Source organism: Furipterus horrens, unplaced genomic scaffold (assembly GCF_987537825.1).
Source record: "Furipterus horrens unplaced genomic scaffold, mFurHor1.1.pri manual_scaffold_9, whole genome shotgun sequence".
In the NCBI taxonomy this organism is placed as follows: domain Eukaryota; kingdom Metazoa; phylum Chordata; class Mammalia; order Chiroptera; family Furipteridae; genus Furipterus; species Furipterus horrens.
Genome location: NW_028327179.1, coordinates 45,521,126 through 45,535,365, shown reverse-complemented (window position 1 = coordinate 45,535,365; position 14,240 = coordinate 45,521,126). Strand labels below are relative to the sequence as shown.

Here is a 14,240-nt window from a genome sequence, read left to right as displayed (position 1 = left end):
CCAACCCACTATGCAGTGTCTAACCAGAAAAACTGGCAACTACTCCAATAGCAGCACAGTCCAATAGCACTGGAGCCAAGAGGTGGGCAGGCAGAACTGATCACTTTTAGAATAAAACCATTACAGGTATCCCCTGTATAACATGATACTTCTATAACATGGTTTCACTCTAACATGGTAAGAGAATTGGGGGAAACTCCTGTACAACACAAAATTAGGGAAATCCCTGTGCAATCCTGAATGTGATAAAATTTTGGACTGTATTAATCTAATAAACTCATCCATCAAAGAAATAAAACTGACAACATTAAACGCTTATTGGAAAAATATATGGCTGGAGTAAATTAAAAGTGAAAATCTAATTGAGCCAGCAGAAAACAGAATGGATGCAGTAGTAGATTTTGCTAAGTTCTTTAGGAGGGGAAGGTTTTGATGATATGACTGTAGAAGATATCCAAGAATTGTTGGTAGAAGAAGAAACTGATGAAGCAGTTTTGGTGGGAATGACCTCTGGAATATGTCAAGATAACTTAGGGGAGGATAGCACTGATGAAAATGAAGAAGTTGAATAGTTTACTCTAAAAAGCATAAAGAAAGGTCTAGACTTACCTGAACAGTTTAGTCATATTTCTTAAATGAAGATCCTTGTGCTGAAAGGAGCACAAAGTTTAAGAGAGAACTTCTAAAGTGCTCAGCACCGTATAACAAAATTGATAGAGATATCTCAACTAAAAGCAAGCAATCTAAAACAACAGATTTTTTTGCAAAAAGTAGAACATAGAAATCAAGTAATACTGAAGAAAGTTCAGAGGATGAGGATATCTTGTCCAAAAGAAAACACATTCGGTTAATGGAGCTTAGTAGTGATGATGAAGAAAACATTACTTAATTCATATTAATATGTAATACTTTTGATGAAAATCCCTTTAATAATAACATTTCTCTTAATTATAAAAATATAATAGTATTTTTTTTTTAATTTTTGGAACCTAACCCCCCTTTTTGTACTAGTTCTTTGTTTTGTATAACATGGATTCATATAAGACGGCATTTGTTAGGAACTAACAACTGTGTTACATGGGGGTTATCTGTACTTGTGCAGAGCATTCCTCTGCTGCTAACAGACAGGGGGGTTAATTCATAGTCACAACCAAGGGTAGTTGGTCCCAGATGCTCTTCATTGGAGAGCCTTTTGGGGATATTGAGAGTAGACGGGAGCAACCTCTGCTCTTCCTGTCCAGACATGGGACCTAAGACATAGTTCCACCCCCTGTGAAGAACATCTTCAGGCCTGATCTGACAAGAATGGCTTGAGATAGTTAGTGAAAGTTGTGTGTCCCAGAGGCACTCAAGCTAAGAGGTGGGCTGGCTAAGCCTATAATTTACAGAGCAAAGCCACTGGCCATGTTTGTTCAGGGAATGTGGGGTGCTGATTGGCTTGCTTTATGACAACAAAGAACTTGACTGGCTTTAGAGTCTTCTCTCACTGTGCCCAGGCAGTAAATCTACCTGGTGGTGAATACAGCCTTTACCTATCTGATGTAGTCAGAGCACACAGGAAGCTGTATAGCTCATTTAATAGCTCTAAGTATAATGGAACAGAGCAGAGCCTATGACTTCTGCCATCTGAAGAACAAAACTAATGGGAATTCAGTACACACTCTAGGCTGATTTGTGTCCCCAAATAATAAGCTGTACAAAAAACTGGATCCCGTTCTCTCATCCAGCCAGGATAGAGAAGCTAATTCACAGTACTCAGTCCCAACCATCAAATAAGCTTGATCAGAGAAACCAGGAAACTGGGGAGCCCATTCTATAGCCTCACTTGGGTAGGGAACCAAGCCAGCAGTCCTATCCTGTTGCTCTATGCCAGAGACATACCTCTTCCTCCACCCTCTATCCCCATCCTCAAAACATGAACAGTTACCTTGCCCCAAAATAGACAATAATAGCAGTATCCACAGGCTTACAAAAATAATCAGCAGACAAATGAAGAAACCCAAACTGTGTTGACTGCTGAAGACTATCTTGGCCAAAGTGAACTTGTCAAGCCTGGAAGAGGAGCTTAATTGCTCAGATATGCAGATATCAATACAAGAAATCAAGACATCATGAAAAATCAGGCAACTATAATATCACCAAAGGGACCTAATAAAACTACCATATGATCCTAAAGAAATAAATACTTATGAACTATCAGACAAAATTTCAGAATAATTCTCTTAAGTATATTTAGTGAACTACAGTCATGCACCACTTAATGATGGGGATACATTCTGATGCATCATGGGTGCAAAAATTCTAGAATATACTTATGCAAATCTAGAAGGTATAGCCTACTAAACATCCAGACTATATGGTGTATGAGTCATATATATTATTTTTTGTTGACTAAAATATTATATGGCACATGACTGTTCAAGAATATACACATACAAAAAAATTAGGAAAACAATGCATAAACAAAATTAAAAGTCCAACAAAGTATAGCAACCATCAAGAAAAAACTGCTCTTGCCAGGCATCCTCATGAAAGTGACATCATCTTTAAATCCTGCATGGCAATCCCTGAGCCACTGCCATGATGGGCAGGGAAGACAGGGCAGCCTGGAATTCCAGCTACTTCCTTAAGATCACCTAACTTCTAGATGATTATCCAAAATGCTTCATTGTGGGAGCAAAGTGGGCTCCAAGCAGATGTAGCAGATCCACAGGTCCCTTTGTGGGAAGGCTGTGGTGCTGATGGGAAAGAACACCATGATGTGCAAAGCCTCCTGAGGGCATCTGAAAAACAACCCAGCTCTGGAGAAACTGTTGCCTCATATCTGGGAGAATGTGGGCTTAGTGTTCATCAAAGGGGACCTCCCTGATTCCAGGGATTTGCTGTTGGCCAATAAGGTGTCAGCTGCTGTCTGTGCTGATGTCATTGCCCTGTGTGAAGTCACTGTGCCAGCCTATAACACGGATCAGGGATGAGAGAAGACCTCCTTTCAGGTTTTAGGTATCACCACTAAAATCTCCTGGGACACCATTGAGCTCCTGAGTGATGTGCAGCTGTGTAAGATTAGAGACAAAGTGAGAGCCAGAGAAGCCACACTGATAAACATCTCCCCTTTCTCCTTTGGGCTGATCATCCAGCAGGTGTTTGACAATGGGAGCATCTACAACAGATAAGTTCTTGACATTACAGAGAAAACTCTGCATTCCCACTTCCTGGGATGTGTCCACAAAGTTGCCAGTATATGTCTGCAGATTGGTTACCAAACTGTTGCATCAGTACCCCATTCTATCATCAATGGGTACAAATGAGTCATGGCTTTGTCTGTGGGTACTGATTACAACTTCCCACTTGCTGAAAAGGTCAAGGTTTTCTTGGCTGATCCACCTGCTTTTGTGGCTGCTGCCCCTGTGGCTACCACCACCACTGCTCCTGCTGCTGCTGCAGCCCCAGCCAATCTGAAGCAAAGGAAGAATCAGAGGAGTTAGATGAGGATATGGGGTTTGATTTCTTTGACTAACCACCAAACCAGCTCAGTCAGCTTTATTTGTGAAATAAGAAAATAAAGGCTTACTTCTCTTTAAAAATTTTTAAAAACCAACAGAAATCTTAGAGATGAAAAATATAATAACTGAACTAAAGAATTCAATAGAGAGTTACAATAGTAGAATCAAACATGCAGAAGAAATAAATAGCAACCTGGAAGTAAAACATTTGGAATTCTCCAGTTAAAGGAGCAAAAAAGATAAAAAAGAGTGAAGAAGGCCTATGGGGATTACAGAACCCATTAAAAAGAAACAATATTTACATTACAGGAATTCCAGAATGAGAAGAGAAAAACAAAAACACAGAAAGTACATTTGAAGCAATAATGGCTGAAAACTTCCTAAATCTGGGTAGAGAAATGGACATCCAGATCCATGGGGTCCAAAGAACCTCAGATAGATTCAACCCAAATAGGGTTATACCAAGACACATTATAATTAAATTGTCAAAAGGCAAAGACAAAAAAATAAACTTAAGAGCAACAAGAAAAAAATAAAAGAGTTATATACAAGGGAATTCCCACAAGCCTGCTGGAAGATAACTCAAAAGAACTCTTTAGGCAGGAAAGATTGGAATGATGTTTTAAAAATATTGAAAGAAAATAACTGTCAATCAGGAATTCTATACCTAGTGAACCTTTCAGAATTAAAAAAGGATAAAGACTTTCCTAAACAAACAAAAGCTGAGGAGTTTGTTACCATCAGACTTGCCTAATAAGAAATGTTAAAAGGAGTCATTTAAGTGGAAATAAAAGAACACTAACTTACATCATAAAAACAAACAAACAAACAAAAAGGGAATGGAAATATCATGTTAATTGTAAATATATAGTCATATTTATATTCTGCAATATGGCAATAGTGATGCATAATTCACTTAAAGCTCAAATTGAAAAGTTATAAAAATATAGATGTAGTAAAAATAATTATAGCTATAATAATCTGTTAACAGTTACTTAATAGAAAAGACAGGTAAATTATAATAGCCATAACCTAACATGTAGGGGTGAAGAGAAGTAACAGTGAAATGTTTACAAATTCTATTAAAGGTAAATTATTACCAGTTTAAAATAGGGTGTTATAAGTTTAAGATATTTTATATAAGCTTCTTGGTAACCACAAGGGAAAATCCTGTACTAATTACACAAATGAACACATTAAAAATGTCAAGTATACTGCTAACAAAAGATATCAGAAACACACAAACACACACATGAATAGAGCAAGATAAGAAAGCAATGGATCTACAAAACAACCAGAAAAAAAAAAAAAATCAACAAAATGGTTAGAGTAAGTCCTTATCTATTAATAGCTACTTTAAATTTAAATGGAACAAATTCCTCAGTTAAAAAAACTAAGACTGGTTAAATGAATAAAAATGAGATCCAATAATATGCTGCTATAAGAGTTTCACTTTAGCTTTAAAGATACACACAGAATAAGAGTAAAAAAATGGAAAAAGTCATTTCAAGCACATGTAACGCCCCCCAAAAAATCAGGGGCAGCTATACTTATACAAAATAGACATTAAACTAAAAATGGTAAAAAAGACAAAGGTTATTATATAATGATAGAGGTGTCAATCCATCAAAAAGATAAAGCAATTGTAAATATATATTCACCTAAAGCAAAAACTAACAGAGCTAAATGGAGAGTTAAACAGTAATACAGTAATAGTGGGAGACTTCAATACCCTACTCAACAGATAGATTATCTAAAGATGCAGCAAGAAAACATTTGAAAACGCTATATAGATCAAATAAACCTAACAGACATGTAAGGAATATTCTATCCATCAACATCAGAATAGAACATTCTTCTCAAGTGCACGTGCAACATTTTCTAGGATACAACTTATGTTAAACTACAAAACAAGTCTTAGCAAATACAAGATTGAAATCATACCAAACATCTTCTCTGACCACAGTGGCATGAAACTTGACATAAATAACAAGAGGAAAACTGGAAAATTTACAAACATTGAAATCAAATACTTTTCATCAGCACTCAATGGATCAAAGTAAAAATTAAAGAGAAAATAAAGTTTTTTGAGACTAATGAAAATGGAAACACAGCATACCAGAACTTATAAGATGCAGCAAAGTGGAAGATCATAGCAATAAACATCTACATTAAGAAGCAAGAAAAATCCCAAATAAACACCATTACTCTATGCCTTTAAAGGCTAGAAAATGAAGAACAAACTGAAAGCAAATTTAACAAAAGAAAGAAAACAATAAAGATTAGAGAAGAATGAAATAAAATAAAACACAGGAAAATAACAAAAATTAACCAAGTTAAGATTTGGTTCTTTGAGAAGATAAATGAAATTGACAAACTGTGAGTTAGACTAACTAAGGGAAAAGGAGAAAGACCCCAAATCAACATATAAAAATGGAAAAGGAGACATTACAACTGATACAACAAAATTTTAAATGATCATAATAGGCTACGATGAACAACTATATGCCAACAAACTGGGCAATCTGAAAGAAGTGGAAAATTATTAGAAACATAAAATTTACCAGCACGGAATAGGAAGAAATAGAAAATTTGAACAGATCAATTACTAGTAAAGAGAATGAATTAGTAATCACAAATTTCCCATCAAGAACAAAAAAGTCCAGGAACAGATGGTATCACTGGTGAATTTTACCAAGCCTTTAAAGAAGAATTAACATAATTCCTTCTCAGATCTTCCCAAAAATTGAAGAGGGAATACTTCAAAATTCTTTCCACAAGGCCAGCGTTATCTTGATACCAAAACCTGAAAAGGACACTATTAGAAAACAAAGCAAACAAACAAAACTACAGGCCAAATACTTGGATGGATACAGAGCCAAAATTTTCAATGAAGTACTTGCAGACCAAATTCAGAAGCGCATTAAGAGGATTATTCACCATTATCAAGTGGGTTTTATCCCTGGAATGCAAGAAAGTTTCAACATATGCATATCAATCAATATGATACAGACATGAATAGAATTTAAAAAAAAGAATTAGATGATCATTTCACTAATACAGGTAAAAGATTTGGCAAAATTCAACATTTGTTTATGAGGAAAATCTCTTTAAAATTAGGTCATATACAGCAAGTTGACAACTAGCATCATACTCAATAGTGAAAGGTTAAAACCTTTCCTTTAAGATTAGGAACAAGACAAGGATGCCCACTCTTACACTCTTATTCAACGTAGTACTAGAAGTCCTAGTTACTGCTCTCAGGCAAAAAAAAAAGAAATAAAAATGATCAGAATTTGAAAGGAAAAAGTAAACTTGTCTCTATTTTCAGATTACATGATATTATATACAGAAAACCCTAAATACTCAATTAAAATACTGTTAGAGATAATCAATATATTCCCTAAAGTTACAGGATACAAAATTAACATAAAAATAAGTAAAATTTCTAGATACCAACAATACATTTCTAAAGAAGAAATAAAGAAATTCGTCGTCGGCAGCCGTCCGTCTCGAGAGACGATGGTGTAGCTTCTTAAGAGTCTATCTGCACCGCCGAGAATGGCTGTGCAGTCCAACTCGGGAGTGACACGGTATCTGTCTCCTCTCGTGTTGAATCGACATCTTGCGATGACGCTGGAGTGTCCTCTCCAGTGAATCTGAAGCTACAGAGCCTGGGCAGGGTGATATGGAGGGTCTGCTGTTGCCCATGCAGCAGACCCCCCCTCTCTTCGCAGCTGAAGGGTCCAAGGGAAAGACGGAGTCAATACAGCTTGGCTTCAGGTGCGCCGCAGGAGTTGCCGGTGTTGACTACAACGTCAAACCGCCTTAGGGACTCCGGCTCCGGATTTTCTGTCGGGGTTTACTCCCTTAGCCTTTCCCCTGAAGAGGTATGCTGCAAGGCAGCGGAGGTTTTTTGGAGTCAGAGTTTTCCTTCTCTGATGTGCCCTGACTGGAAGATCGAACCAGCGACACTTAGCTCGCAGGCCGACGCTCAATCCACTGAGCCAAACCAGCCATAAAGAAATTAATCCCATTCATAATAGCATCAAAAACAATAAAATACTTAGGAATACATTTTAACTAGGGAGGTGAAAAATCTCTTCTGAAAACTACAATACATTGAAGAAAGAAATCAAAGAAGACACAAATCAATGAAAATGTATCTCATGTTCATGGATTCAAAAAATTAATATTGTAAAAATGTCAATACTACCAAAAACTATCTATAGATGCAATGCAATCCCTATTAAGATTCCAATGGCATTTTTATAGAAGCAGAAAAAACTCCAAAAATTTATATGAAAACAACAAAAGTTCTTGACTAGCCAAAGAAATTCTAGTGAAAAAGAAGTAGAAAGCAATACATTTCCTGATTTCAAGCTACATTATAAAACAATATTCTCCAAAACAGTATAGTACTAGTATAAAATCAAGCAAACAAGCCAAAGGAATAGAATTGAAGGACCAGAAATAAACTTAATAATATGCAGTCAACTAGTATTTGACAAGGGGCCAAGGATACTGAATGGAGAAGAGACAAGTTTTATCAATCAAAAGTTCTGAGATAATTAGATATTTACATGTAAAAGAATCTTAGCCACTTCTGGCCAAAATGGAGGCATAGACAGACACGATGCATCTCCCTTCACAACTAAGAAGGGGTACAACTACCTCAAAACTAGGGACAACCAGAAGTTCCAGAAAATCAAGCTGCATGGAAGCCCAACAAACAAAGATATAAAGAAGAAATACTCATCCAGACAGGTAGGAGGGGCGGAGCCCAGATGAAGAGGATGTGGCTTGGTGGCAGCAGTGGCAGTGGCAGTGGCAGGTCAGCAGAGAGCACAGTCACATGTTTTAAAAAGTAGGGAGGAACACCTGGGGAGTGCTTCCAGCACCAGACCAGACTGCACAGCTCACAGTCCCAGTGCCAGGAAAAATCAGGCCTCATTGCTTCGACTGTGCAAACCAGTAGGGGTTGGGGCAGAAGAAGAAGCTGCTGGTCTTTCAGCAGGGTCTGCTTGTTTAAAGAGGCCCCAGGGTCCTAGAACATCTGCAGACCTACCCACTCTGGGAACATCAGCAAGGGCAACAGCTAGAGAGGCACCAGTCCCATAAAAAAGTGGGAGAAGTGGACTTCCAGCCAAGATGGAGGCCTAGACTGACACGCTCCATCTCCCTCCACAACTAAGAAGGAATACAACTACCGCAAAACCAGAAATAACCAGAAGTTCCAGAAAATAAAGCTACATGGAAGTCCAATGTATGAAGTTATAAAGAAGTGGTGCTTGTCTGGACAGGTAGCATGGGAAAAGCTGGGGTGGAGAGGTCAAGCTGTGCAGGTGGCAGCTGCAGCAATGGCGGTGGGACGGTGGTAAGCACAGACACCTGTATTTAAGGGGATGTGAGAAACACCTGGGGAACACCCCTGGCTGAAGACCAGACCTGTTAGCTCACGATTCCAATGCCAGGGAAAGTAGACCCCCATTGCCTTGGACTGTGAAGGCTGGAGGGGGTAAGGAGAGAGGAAGAAGCTCCCAGTCTCTCAGTGAAGAGTAAATGGCAAGAATCCATATGGACCCCTGCCCCCACACAAAACGCCACAGCGTAGTGAGAAGGGTTGCCCAGTAGTGACAAGTGCATGGGGCTCCACCTCCTATAGCGTTGGGGGTGTGACAGCCCCTCCCAGGAAGCAAAAGTAAGCACAAAACTGTCAGGATGGCACAGATCATGATAGAGATTCCAGTCACACAGCTGACCAGACAGCAAATATCTGATATAACAGAGCAGCATATAGAAAATCTTTCTGAGGCACAGTTCAGAACTTTGGTTATAAGGATACTTACAGACGTGATAGCAGATTTTAAACAAGACAGGGAAGGAATGAAGGCTAGTCCTACTGAAATGAATGACAACACATACAAAACTAGTGGTGAGAGAAAGAAGACCAGGGATCAAATCAACAAATCAGAACATAGAGAAGGAACAAACAATCAACCAGTGCAGAAAGAGGAAACAAAAAGTAAGAAAAATGAGGAGAGGCTCAGAAACCTATGGGACAGCTATAAGCGGGACAACATCTGAATCATAGGGTTGCCAGAAGGTGAAGAAGAAGAACTAAAAATTGAAAAAAATATGTGAAAAAATAATGAAGCAGAACTTCCCTAACTTGAGGAAGGAAATAGACTTACAGGTCAAGGAAGGACAGAGAGTTCCAAAACAACTGGACCCAGGAAGAACCACACCAAGACACATTATAATCAAAATGTCGAAAACAAAGGATAAAAAAAGAATCTTAAAAGCAGCAAGAAAGAAGAGAATTACACACAACAGGTCCCAATAAGATGGTCAGCTGATTTCTCAAAAGAAACTGTAGGCAAGAAGGGACTGGCAAGAAATATTCAAAGTAATGAAAAGCAAAAACCAACAACCATGATTAGTCTATCCAGCAATGCGGTCATTCAGAATAGAAGGGCAGAGAAAATGCTTCCAGGACAAAGTAAAACTGAAGGAGTTCATCAGATCCGAACCACTGTAATATGAAATGTTAAAGGGACTTGTTTAGGGGAAAGAGGATCAAAACTATGAACATTAAAATGAAAACTATCACAACAACCAAAAACAGAAGCTAGGGAATTGAAAAAAGGCAAACTAAGTAGGCAACAAGAGTGGAAAAATAATTATAGGTATGGGGAACATATTGGGAGGAGGTCAGCTGGGAAGGGAAAGAGGAGAAAGGGAGGGAAATGGTGCAGGAATTAAGAAGCACAGTAAGAGGGAATGGAATATGAAGAGGTTGAGAAGAACTATATACACAGCCAATGGACATGGACTAAGAGGGTGTAAGTGGAGGGAGGTGGGTCACTGGGGGAGGGGAACAAAAGGAAAAGAAACTGGGACAACTGCAACAGCATAATCAATAAAGCATTTTTTTTAAAGGTGGGAGAAGTGCCTGGAAAAGGGGCAAGTGCTGAGCAAGTGGCATTGTTTCCTCTCTGACCCCTACCCCACATACAGTGCAAAAAATAAAAGTCTTAGCCAAATATTACACCAATTACAAAAATTAATTCAAAATGGAGTAAAGATTTAAATGTAAGACCTGAAGCTGTGAAACCTCTGGAAGAAACTTAGGAATAAAGCTCCTTGACATGGGTCTTGGTTTGACTTTTTGGATATAACACCTAAAGCACAAGCAACAGCAACAACAACAACAACAGAAAAAAAAAAAAAAAAAAAAAAACCAGAAAAAAGTGGGAAAACATCAAACTGAAAAGCTTCTGCACAGCAAAGAAACCATCAACAAAGATGAGACAACCTGTGGAGTGGGGAAAATGTTTGTAAATCATGTATCTGACAGAGGGTTAATATCCAAAATATATAAAATATTTGTAAAACTCACCAGCACACACACAGACACACATACACACACACACACACAAAACCAAAAAAAACAAATAGCCCAATTAAAAAATGAGCAAAGAACCTGCATAGACCTTTCTCCAAAGAAGACATGAGAAAAACCAATGGGTCCATGAAAAGGTGATGAAAATTGCTAGCCATTAAGAAAGTTCAAATTAAACCCACAATGAGATATCACATCATCCTGTTAGAATACCAACATAAAAAAGACAAGGGATTACAAATGCTGGTGTAGATGTGGAAAAAAGGGATCTTGCGTGCACCATTGGTGGGATTGTGAATTGGTACAGCCACTATGGCAGACAGTATAGAGGATCCTCAACAAATTAAAAATAGAACTACCATAGGATTCAGCAATTTTACTTCTGGGAATATGTATATCCAAAGGAAATGAAAATGCTAATTTGAAAAGATATCTGCTTTTTTTTCTTTTTGTCTCTTTTCTTTGTATTGCATCTATATGAGAGCATGGATAGGTGGATATTAGCTGAACTGATTATGGTAATCATTTCATAATGTATGTAAATCAAACTATCATGTTATTCACTTTAAACTTATACAGTAAGGTATGTAAATTATTTCACATGAAAATATATAGTTTTTATCATTATATATTCATAACCTTAGAACACATTTTAATTCAAAACAGTTATAAAAAGCTTGAATGGCTAAGCATGTAATCATGTTATCCATTAATAGAATATCCATATTGAGCATACTTTTAAAAAGAATATTTATGGCTAAAATTAGATATTGAAATAAAGTGAAATATTTTGGGATATTATTTACTTTTTAATATATTTTTTAAATTTTTAATATTTTCATTTTGATTTAAAATTAATTCTGTTGTCTTGTAAGATTGTCCCAGAATATGATTATCATTTTGAATATTTTGAGAAAAAAAGAATAACAAATTTATAAGAAATAAAGTATGGATAAAATATTTATAGCACTCTTCTCTGTCTCTTCCCCTCCCTTCCTTTTTTGTACCAACATGAGTGATACAATTGAAATATTGCCTCTAGCCAATGCAATAAATAACATGGTTAAGCAGGAGGTCCAAGGAAAAGCATATAACATTATTTATGGTTCTTGGAAGTGGCTATGTGTACAGGTTGATAAAGACAATTTTATCATAGCACTTTAGAACAGAAAGAGGAATTAGAGATAATCTTCTTCTACACCCTTATTTACTACCCATGATGAAACTGAAGCCCAGAGCTAATATAATACTTTTTGTAGGAGTCCCTTTATCATTTTTGTTCTTCTAGTTTAGATAGCACATCAGGTGATACATTCTGATATGGTATAGTATAAACTAGGGAAAAATTGCTTGGTGGCTCTCATATTTTTGTGTGTTAGTGTGTTTATTAAACAAGTTCCATGCCCAGAGATCCAATTCAATAGTTCTGAATGAAACTGAGGTATTTGCAATTTCAATAGATTGGGATGAAATCAATGTGATTGTGATGTAAGTCGTTCTTGTTTAGTACTAAGAAATAGAGAACTGTAGAATGTGAAAGTTTTAGAAAGGGATTTTATGCGAGTGAGTACACTTTTCCAAATAAGTAACAGCTTTTTAACTAAAATATATGTGGTTTTTTCCCCCTTCCTTTGCAACTATAAGGGAATGTTATTTAAATAAGGAACTGAAGAGATCATAGAGCAATACCTGACCAACTTCCCACACTTGACAATCAGAATCACTTGGGGATGCTTGTAAGCATCAGATTCAAAGACCTTTTCCCTGAAGAGTCTTATTTGTGGGAAGGTACATCATGGGGCCCAGGAATTCGTAGTTTTTATAATCACTCCTGGTAATTCTGATAGACAAACCAGTTTGAAAACTTAGCTATGATGTATTGTATAAAAATAGGCTTCAGAGGTTCTCAACTTTGGTACATAGAACTGACTAGAGAACTCAGTAAAACACCTCCTGTTATGAGTGTATGTTCGGGATATAGTCTTTCCGTTAAGTCAATTGAACAACTACTCAGCTAGCTATCTGCTGAGCAGCTCAGTGCCAAGGAATAAGCAAAAATCACACAGAGTAACTATGCTATTCACTCAGCTTTTATTGAATGTGGTTCACTCAAAGTAGAACATCAATATACATTAATATCATATTCAAATTCAGTCTAAGAGAATTATAGCACACATGTACAGCAATCCATGGGGAATAACACACCTTAGCCCCAGAGTCTCAGTCTTCAGGTCTGGGAGATAGCATGGTGGGCAAGGAAGTCATCAGCATATTACAAGGAAGGATCTCCAGAAGCTAGGTGGGTCACAGGACAAAGTCCTCAGCCCCTCCAGTGGCTGATGTCAGGGGAGATCAGAGTGGCATGGAGCAGCATTCCGGTGTGTGGAGCTCAGCTGTCTCAGCAGTGGTCTGGAGTCTGCCTCAGTTATACCTTGAAAGTGGTGTACTCCACCCTTCTGCATCTTTTGACAAGTATCTTGGAACCCATAACGGCAAGTGGGAAATTTGTCCAGGAACCTATGGATGGTACATGGCTATTCTGCTTGGCACCCTGAGGGCAAGTGGGGAATTTCCCCAGGAGCATGTCTATGGTCCTGCTCTGTAGACATGGCTGTTCTGATCATATGTGCAGATATTTTAGGTATGTCTCCTTGTTAGATGTGTCTGCTCTGACTTACCTAGTTTCCCTCTTGAACCAAAGTGTCATCACTGACTGGCAGCCATCTTGGTTGACATGAGTGACTCCACTTTGTTTTATATACTTTATGCTATCTTGATTGGACTAATGCCATATTACTGGCCCTGCTCTCCACACCTCTTGAATGTGTAGGTCTGGAGCAGGCCCAAGAATTTCCACTGTTGCAAGTTCCCTGTTCCCATAACCAGATGACTCACAGAAAAATACCCAGAGGCTGCTTCAAAGTCTCTGTGGAAACCAATACATCTACCTTCTGTTGCCCAAAGAACAATAAAATGGCTTCTGCTGCTTTTATTTTATCCAACGCTGAAGCAGATGCTTCTGGTTTGTGAAAGCTAAACTGGAAACTCCTGGTAAATGTTCTGGAAAATGTAGTTCCCAGGCTTTTTGCTGTTACAATGGGTGCATGCAGTGTGGAGGTGGGGTGAGGATGGACTGATTGACAGTGAGGGTGGAAAGCTAAAAGAGGAGAAATTGTTTTTATTTGCCAAAACAAAATGTAGCACAAATGTATGCACAGGTTTTATAGTAGTTTGTCACAAACTGTGAAAGTCAGTTAATTGCTGGCCATATTCAAATTACAAATGGGTTGGTAGGAGCTGAGGGTCTAGGAAACGGAAAAAATAAAGGTAGC

At 37.8% G+C, this 14,240-nt stretch overlaps 1 pseudogene; it reads left to right on the top strand.

Moving 5' to 3' along the window:
* Positions 1 to 2,583: 2,583 nt before the first annotated feature.
* Positions 2,584 to 3,517, top strand: LOC150001672 (large ribosomal subunit protein uL10 pseudogene; annotated as a pseudogene).
* Positions 3,518 to 14,240: the final 10,723 nt, after the last annotated feature.